The following is a 7,583-nucleotide window of genomic DNA, read 5'->3' as shown; positions in this document are numbered from 1 at the left end:
GTTAAGCCCAGCCCATATCCGCTCATAAAAAGGTAACAGAAGAAAATTATTTCCATATAAACTGAGCTAAGCCCAGCCCAAGCCGATCACGTTATTTCCAGGAAAGCACGACAACTCCTCTCGTTCCTTGGATGGAATCCGGGACGGCGGCCATGGCCATGGCAGAAGCGACGCCTCCACGCCGCTGCCTCCCGGAGGAGATCGTCGTTTGGGAAATCCTCGTCCGCCTCCCCGCAAAATCCCTTCTCCGTTGCCGCGCGGTCTGCTAAGCTTGGCGCCGCGCCACCTCCACCCGCGACTTCCTCCTCTCCCACCATGGCCGCCAGCCTACCCTCCCCATTGTTTGGGGTGAACCCGACTCCGGCTTCAAGTACGATGACGCCTGCTACAACGAACTTCTTGCCTTCGATCACCGGGCAGCCGACGTCAAGCTCCAAACCGTCGCTCGGGTTGACCAATCCTACTATCCGAAGGCCTCCTGCGACGGCCTCCTCATCCTCTCCAAACGTGGCATGACTGGAACCTCCTACTGCGTCTGCAACCCGGTCACTCGTGAGCATGCTCCCCTCCGGGCACCATGGGACTTCGGTATATTCACGATACTGGGGATGTATCTGCACCGCCCTACCGACGAGTACCGGCTGTTACTACACGGGAGCATACACACACCTAAAGGTACAACTGGATGTTATGTCTTCGCGCTGGGCTCCGACCATCCACTGAGGTACATTGGGGGTCCGGATGCAGCGGCAGCCTCGTGGTACAAGCCTGTTTCGGTCTGCCATAGCCTGCACTGGTACCCAAAGAAACATCAGGGTGAAAGCAGGCTGGTAATATTGGTATTCGACACCATGACCGAGTCGTTTCGGCACATGCATGCTCCAGCTCGTCCTACCAACTCAAGTATCTTTGAGTCAAGTATCTTCGAGATGGATGGCAAGCTTGGCTTCTATGGCTACAACGATGCCATGGAAGTTCTTGATATATGGGTGTTGCGGAACTATGAAGACGAGGTTTGGGTCCACGAGTACAACGTCAAATTGCCGGTCGAAGAAATCAGAGGGAAGGTTGGGTGCTGGGATGACGATTCATATGGCAGTGTTGTGTCCGTGGGTGGAGACGTCCTCTTGCTGGTCAGTCATGACGGGTGGATGTTTTACGTTAACACTGATGGCGAACTGGTTGATAGCTTCCATCGTTATGGCCAGGAAATCTATGCTTCGGACGATCGGCTCAAGCAAACTCTTGTTCCACATAACTTCTTCATGACACCTCAGGATCCTCATGCTGTGAATGCTTCACCTTTCCTCTGACGGCTTTTACTGAGGTGGTTCTTCTTAGTGGCCTAGTTGTCGTATCCTAATGAGCTGCAATATATAAGCCGGCTAGTTTCTTGATTTTTGCACTAATGTGTATAAAACTATATATGGCCAGTGACTCTCCTGATATATGGTTGTATGAAATCGATCATTTTTTCAATCCCCTTTCATGTTGAAGTGAGTACTGCATGTTTAGGTGCTAAAGTTACCTAGTCAGTTTGCTCTGCTTTTGGAATACTTTTGATTGATCTGCCGCATATTCTGGACTGAGGAATTGATTTTGATTTTATTTATATCTACTGGTTCTAGTACTCAATTGTTAACAACTAAGGTGCATCATGCCTCAATTCATTGAGCTAAGGAATTGAGTTTCTATTGTTTTTGTCTAGTCCTTTTTCTTAGTACTCAATTGTTAACAATATATGCTCATTGCTTAACTTGAAGAATTGGTTTTACATTTTTATCTTGTGGTCTTCTTGATAGTAAATTGTTTGCTTGTTTCTCTACCCTTTGTTGTAGATGATTTTAAGAAGAGGGAGGATTTCATACTATTTGTTGACTTTCTGGCTGCATATGATTTTTAGAAGACGGTGAGAGAACTAATTATTAACTTAATTGGTTGCATGGCAAGTCAATTTATCAATGAAAAGCTCTCTTATAATTAGAATTTCCGCATGACTCTCGTTAGACATGTCTTGTGAACACTAATTAGCTCATCCTTATAGGTTTAATTTGTCTCCTTCCATGGAATTTTTGTATTCTTGTAGAAAAGACTAGTATGGCAACCTAAAAATTCTAGGAGTACTTTTTTGTGCTTCCATTGTACAAAACTCTTTCCATTGCATTGTTTGGGATGATCTCCTGCTATTTCACTTTATCGGCTAACCATTTTAAGTGTGAATGCTTCATGGGGTATAATAAAGCGCACTGAAGGTTTAGCGCAGCACATACCGAGTTCATCTCGGCAAAGCCTAGCCCACACCAGAGCTAGTAATCCGTTCCAAGTACGTTTAGAGTTGTTATAAGGGTTAATTGGATATATGTTATTGCAATTATTGCGTATTCAAGAAATGACACTAAAATTTTCATCTTTCAAAACATGTCGCTACAATTTTCAAGATTCTTTGAAAAACATCACCCTCACGCTTTCTAAAAATGCCGTGGCATATTTCAAAAGATAAAAATTGTGATAGTATTTCTAGAATACACAATAATTGCAATGACATATATCTAATCTATAATATTCCACCTAGGAATTGTACAACAGCAGAGGCAAAAACTATACCTCAAAAGGAAGAGGCACAATCTAACTCGTTGAGACTTTTGTTGTTTCTCTAGTGAGCACAACTCCCTGGTTGACAGCCATTCTTCCATCAGACGAGCTAAGCCCAGGCCCAACACGTTCAAGGAGATGGCCCAAACGCGTTCCCTCAGTAACTGACCTACTCTCCACAGCTGACAGCTCCGCCGCCGCCATCACTACACACCACCAATACCACTCCTCTTGCTCTGCTCCTGGGACGGCCGGCGACCATGGCAGAGGCCGCAGTTGCAGCAGAAGCGGCGGCTCTCCACCCCGGCCTCCCGGACGAGATCGTGGTATGGGAGATCCTCGTGCGACTGCCTCCCAAATCCCTCCTCCGCTGCCGTGCCGTGTGCCCCGCCTGGCGCCGCGCCACCTCCACCCGCGACTTCCTCCTCGCTCACCACGGTCGCCAGCCCTCTCTCCCTCTCCTATGTGGCTACGAGCTTCTCAGCGACCACGGCGTTTCCCTGGACGTCATCCCCTTCGACCACCGGGCAGGGCTCGCCGCCGTCGACCAGCTCCAGTCCGTCGCGCGGCTCGGCAGATCCTTCTTCTCTCTGGAGGCGTCCTGCGACGGCCTCCTTGTCCTCTGCCGCAGCTACAGGAAGTTGTCGGACTACTCTATCTGCAACCCTGCAACTCGTCAGTATGCTCGCCTGCGGCAGCTTGATCGCTTCGCGCTCTTGGGGATGTACCCTCATAGCCCTACCGGCGAGTACAGACTATTGCTCGAGAAGCCGAGTCATTATGCACCTGACGATCAAGATGGATACTACTACGTCTTCACATTGGGCTCCGACCACCCGCCGAGGCGCATAAGCTGCCCCCATGCGGAGGACATGGTATGTGAACCCTCTTCTGTGCTGTTCTTCCGTGGTAGCCTGCATTGGCAAGTAGAGCAGCATGACAACATGATCATCAAAGTATTCAGCACCAAAACTGAGTCGTTCCGACAGATGCGTGCTCCAGCTGTTCCTGGCAAAGCTAAGTTGTTTGAGATGGATGGGATGCTCGGCATGTCCAGCTTTAACGATGCAGCGACAGCGGTTGATATCTGGATGACGCAAGACTACGAGAGCGAGGCATGGGCCATCAAATACCGGGTTGAGTTGCCGGCTCCAGAGCTCACCGCAAAGTTTGGAATGTTCGATGGTAAATGGAGTGTGGCCCCGTCTTGGGAAGGCGATATGCTCCTGCTGGTCAAATTTGGCAAGTGGCTACTTCAGATTGACATGGATGGCAAGCTTGGTTGCCAGTTTCCATCGCGTATTACAGTTGCCTAATCAACTTCGCCTCAAACAATCTCTTGTTCCGCATGCCTTCTTTCCGACACTCGAGGGTTATGTTGTGAATGGTTCTCCTTTCATCTGAGGACTGCAACATCAAGAAGACAAGAACGAGCTCGCTAGCTTCTTTGTTGGTTCTATAGAGTTATGGTCAAGAAGCTCTCATTGTTATCTGGTTGCATAAATTCAATGCTTGTAAGGCAGAAGGGGCTACTGATATGTATTAGTGCTCAAATTACCGAGGCATCATGGTGCACATTTGAAATATGTCCTAACTAAGCTGTCTCGTGTCTTTATTTTATTGAATTGAACAATTGACCTTGCTATTTTAATTAGGATATCATATATATCAACCTAGTTCTCCATATATTGTATTTGATGCTATGTTTAGTCTGTGTCTGCACTAGTTCTTCCGTTCTATTACTTAGCAATGCCAAGTGGTGCTTATTGGCAGTAGAAAATGTTTACTTAATTTGTGCCCATTTCTGGATTCATTCTAGCAACTTAGTCTTTGCACATATATACTTTGCCTTGTTCTTCTTAGTTTCTGTTAATTCTGCGCTGTGTCATTGTTCTACCCAAGAACCAGGTTTTAGATTGGCTTAATGGTGGTCTGTGGAAAACTTAGGTAGTTTGGCACACGGTTTGTAGTTGCTGTTTCTAGATGGTTCGGTAGAGTCAGATGCTTTTATATATTTTCCTGTAGGTGTTGTACTTTTAGATTTATTGTATTCTGTTAAGAGTGTATTGATTAGATCATACTGTGAAACAAAGTATCTTAGAATTGGACTAAGTCTGGAGAGTTCAGAATGTCCTTGTAATGCACCAGTAAGCAGAGAACAGTAATTGGAAGATAGGCCAGTGAGTGAGATATTTAACAATAGGTACATCTCGGCTAGCTATTAGTTCTCACCATACCTGTATGAATTCTTCTAAACCTCGAACTAGCGTAAGTACCAGTTTGTTCTTTGGGGTTGAGTTGTGAAGTTGTAGGTTACTATTGAGCAGCAGTTCAGTATTTTGTTTAGCAGCAGTTTAGCTTTGCGGGATGGATCTGCGGGGCCAGGAGGACCAGGTTGGGGAGGTCCTGCAGGGATGGGCCCTGGAGGGTGGGGTCTGGTTCCACCTGGTGGCCCTGGGTTTCTCGTTAGCTTTGGTTCCTGGGGGCCTGAGTTCGGTGGCTTCTTCGGATCCTGGTAAGTTGACTCCTTCCTCAGCCAACTGATAGAGATTTTATGTTCGCATTGTGCCATTAAGTCATCAATTTGTTCTGTTAGTGTATCATTTCTTGTCCTTTGTAAAAATCATTCGTCTGTCTACAACATCAGTCATTTCACTTGCTAGATGACTAGTAGCTCAGGGGTCAAGTGTTAAAAGCAATCAGCGCTATCTCAAAATTCACTCCCAAGCAATGAAGCATAAACTAGTCATTTAGTTGTGTAGCTCTGAAACTCTCTTTTGTTCAGACTCTGAATAAAATGGTTCTTCTGCAGCTTCTGCCGCTTCTACCTCCTCTTCTTCAATATTGCTGTGGCCCATTCTTTGGACACCAGGCCCAGGCAGTCTGCTGCCCACTTTCTGATTGTTTTCCCAGCTGCCAGTCGCCATCCACAGCAACTAATAATGCAACTGGGTTATAGTTCCTGGGTTAAATACTTGCTGAAGAACTCACTTTTCCGAAGATATTTTATCCTAGGAGTTTCTCTTGTTTTTTAGATAGTATCCTTTTGAGATTGCTCACCGCATGTGCCATGTTGTTGGGAGTTTCTTTTGTTACCATGTATACACTACTCAAAACATTTTATGACTCTAATTTTGTACCTCGTTCGTGCATTTCACAGATCAACCAACTCCAGGGTAAAAGTCTATCGTTTCACTTTAGCTGCCAAACATTTTGTGGCACTAATGCTTCATGTGACATTCGATCTTAACATAAGCTATGGTATTAGAGCTTGTACTGGTAAGGAGAAGAGGTCTGTCTTTTCCCGGTTCAGGTTCCAGATTGCGTTCGTGTTCAAACACTGTAACTGCCAGCCATTTTTCATTTTCTATGTAGTACCACTGGGTTGGGACTTGGAAACAGGTTGTCTCAAGAAGGAATCATGTGAAAACTCACTCTTTACCTCTTTTTTTAGGGGACTCACTCTGTAGTCTGTACCTCCTGCGCTGCTGCTGCCTGCTCCAAGATTGCTCTGGTTCGTTCTTGCATTTGGGCCCAGGCGGCCCGCTGCTCCCTTTCTGATAGCTTGCCGAGCTGTCTGTTGTATCCACTGTGAGGAATAATGCATTTGGTCACAAGCCCTAGTAAAAAAAATTGGAGTCCACCTGGGTGGAGATATTGCATACTGATAGTGTCCCTTGCTACTGATAGCGTCTCTCTCTTGGAGACCATTGGTTTCAGACCTGGTGCTAGTGTTGTTTCAGGACTCAATGCATTTACCAGGGTAAATAAACGGTACGAAACCGCAGTAAAAGATATCTCCCGTTTGTCGATCGAACCGGATGCCGAACAGGCATCAGGCCATCCTTTAGCGACCGCACGCCTTCGTGGCTTAGTAATCAGGGATGAAGGTTCTGAAGGAAATTTGTCAAGACGTTTACCAGTTGCATATGTAATTCTGTTCTGTATAGTAGGATTTGTGATGTTTACGAGAATGAGACAAGACCGCATTACTATTGTTAGTTAATGGTATTTTCTTCAATGGAAGAATTGACTTTGGTGTCTTAATTACAACATTGTATCAACCTATTGCTCTGTCTATTCTGATTGATGCTATATTTTCTCAGTGTGCGCACTTGTGCGTCTCTTGTCATCTTAGCAATGCAATTTGCTGCTTACTTTTGGCAGTAGAAAATGTGGGCTCAATTTTTGTCCACTTCTGAATTGTGTTCCAGCAACTGAATCTTTTATGTAACATATTCTTTGCCTTGTTGTTCTTTGTATATCAGTTTATTTTGCCATGTCTCTTGTTCTAAGTATGAAACATGTATTATATTTGCTTACTGGTTGTCTGTAGGACTGCCTCACGTGTTGTACTAATTGGTCTTGTATTTTATTCATTGGTGGATTTCTGGGCGCTACTTGATAAACACATTTTGTAGCACAACTTCTATAAAGACCTTAAGTTGTGCTTTGCATATAAAAGTATGGGACACAATTTGTAGTTTCTGATTCTTGATAGATTTGTTAGATTCATATGTTTAAATGTTTTTGCAAGGGAGGTGTTGTGCTCTTACAGTTAGACCATTTTTTTTTTCCTTTTAGAAGTAGACTCAATGTTGAAAGCTAAATATGTCAGTAAGCATAGAACAATAGTTGAAAAGATAGACCAGTGGGTGAGAGCTGTTGAACAGCAGGTAGATGCACGACTACGAGTTCTCACTGTGCCTGTATAAATTCTTCTTCACTGCAGCTTAAGTTTCAGATTGCTGTTTGTGGTTGAGTTGTGAAGCTATAGATCACCATTCAACAGCAGTTTAGCTTTGCGAGATGGATTTGCATGGGCCTGGAGGGCTAGGATGGGGAGGTTCTGCAAGATGGCACCCTGGAGGCTGGGGTCTGGTTCCACCTGGCGGCCGTGGGTTTCCTGATAGTCCTGTTTCTTGGGTGCCTGGGTTTGGTTGGTTCTTCGGATCTTGGTAAGTTAACTCCTTCCTCAGCTAAATGGTGGC

The 7,583-nt window shown here is 45.4% G+C and overlaps 1 pseudogene; it reads left to right on the top strand.

The window, feature by feature from the left end:
* Positions 1–2,852: 2,852 nt before the first annotated feature.
* Positions 2,853–4,224, top strand: LOC124659317 (annotated as a pseudogene).
* The last annotated feature ends 3,359 nt before the right edge of the window (positions 4,225–7,583 follow it).

The sequence above is a fragment of the Lolium rigidum genome, chromosome 6, assembly GCF_022539505.1.
Source record: "Lolium rigidum isolate FL_2022 chromosome 6, APGP_CSIRO_Lrig_0.1, whole genome shotgun sequence".
Lineage (NCBI taxonomy): Eukaryota > Viridiplantae > Streptophyta > Magnoliopsida > Poales > Poaceae > Lolium > Lolium rigidum.
Note: the sequence above shows the minus strand (reverse complement) of the source record. Positions and strands in the feature narration are given on the sequence as shown.